This window comes from Symphalangus syndactylus, chromosome 19 (genome assembly GCF_028878055.3).
Source record: "Symphalangus syndactylus isolate Jambi chromosome 19, NHGRI_mSymSyn1-v2.1_pri, whole genome shotgun sequence".
Classification (NCBI taxonomy): domain Eukaryota; kingdom Metazoa; phylum Chordata; class Mammalia; order Primates; family Hylobatidae; genus Symphalangus; species Symphalangus syndactylus.
The window spans coordinates 18,465,137-18,466,547 of record NC_072434.2 but is presented as its reverse complement, the minus strand read 5'-3'; the positions used below and the strand labels follow the sequence as shown (position 1 = coordinate 18,466,547).

Genomic DNA, 1,411 nt, shown 5'->3' with positions numbered 1-1,411 from the left:
CGCGCCTGCGCTTTCGGGATCAGGCCCAGGTCTGCCCCGCCCAGGCTGAAGCCGGGCTCCTGGTGGGGCTGCAGTGAGGCGGAAGAGGTGGGATGCTGCTGCCTGGCGGTGCTGCAGCGGCAGACCTCCACGAGGAGGTCCCTGGCTACGGCGGGGTACACAGGCGGGCGGAAAAGGGGAAGCAGAGTCGGGGCGGTTGGGAAGCGCGGAGACAAAAGGAGGGAGGGAGCCAAAAAGCCTACGGCACCGGGTATTCCCAGGCGGTCTCCCATCCAAGTACTAACCAGGCCCGACCCTGCTTAGTTTCTGAGATCAGGCGTGTTCAGGGTGATATGGCCGTAGACACTAATGGTGGTGCCTGGCTGCCTCTTCAAGAGCCCGGCCCAGCCACGCCCACCCGACTCCAGGCGTCACCACCACCCTGGGGTCGCGGGGCTCGGACTGGGGACCCCTGAGCCGCTCGCCCGCGGCCAGACTGCTCTCCCTTCTACCCCCAAGCACCGCCGGTCTGCCGTGCTGCGCCTTCCACCGGCCTCCCAGAGCCTCCAGCCATACAGCAGAGATGGTGATTGGGATAAGAGTTTGAAGAGAGTGGAGCAGGTCTGGAAGAGGTATTCTGGAGAACAGGGGAGAGAACAGAGTAGGAAAATTTCCACAAGACAATTGCCTGAGACTGTCCAATTTGTAGACCAGGGATTTTCAGCCTCGGGACTGTTGACACTTTGGGTTGAAGAATTCTGCGATGGGGGCTGTCCTGTGTGTTGTAAGATGTTTAGCAGCATTCTTGGCCTCTGCTCACTAGATGCCAGTAGCACTCCCCTAATTATGACAATAAAAAATGTCCCCAGATATTGGCAAATATTACTTAAGTGGGAGAATGGCCTCTGGTTGAGAACCACTGAGGCCAGCCAATGAGTACTACAGGAGAAACATCACACAACCTGCAGATTGGTGTCACACATTTATGGCCCTGACCTGGCCTCTCAATTCTATCTGGTTCTTCTGTTTTCCTCATAGGCGAAGTAATGGTTCTAACCTAGAAGACAGAATGAAGTGAAGACATGCTAACTTCTCTAAGCTCTCAATGACTCACGTGATAATAGATGTCAAGATAGAACCTACTAAATGTTCAGTAAGTGTTCTCTATTGTCATTTCCAGGAGGGGGCTGATTGAAATTGAAGAATAGTACAGTAGGAGGAGAGGACCAGGAGCTGAAAAGACAGGTCGCTATGTTGAGAGAGAGAGAGAGGAAGAAAGATCTAATAGGACTTCAAAGGTTGTGGTAGATGTATTACTGTCAAATCCCACGCAGCTTTTCTCTACCAGGCCTTGGAAAAGATTGCACTTCCTGCACCACTGGCAGCGGGCTGGCCAGTGGGATGCAAGTGGAAATGAACTGTGCTATTCTGA

General features: G+C 53.9%; 1 pseudogene; it reads right to left on the bottom strand.

Moving 5' to 3' along the window:
- Positions 1 to 235: 235 nt before the first annotated feature.
- LOC129458989 (uncharacterized) lies at positions 236 to 344 on the bottom strand (annotated as a pseudogene).
- Positions 345 to 1,411: the final 1,067 nt, after the last annotated feature.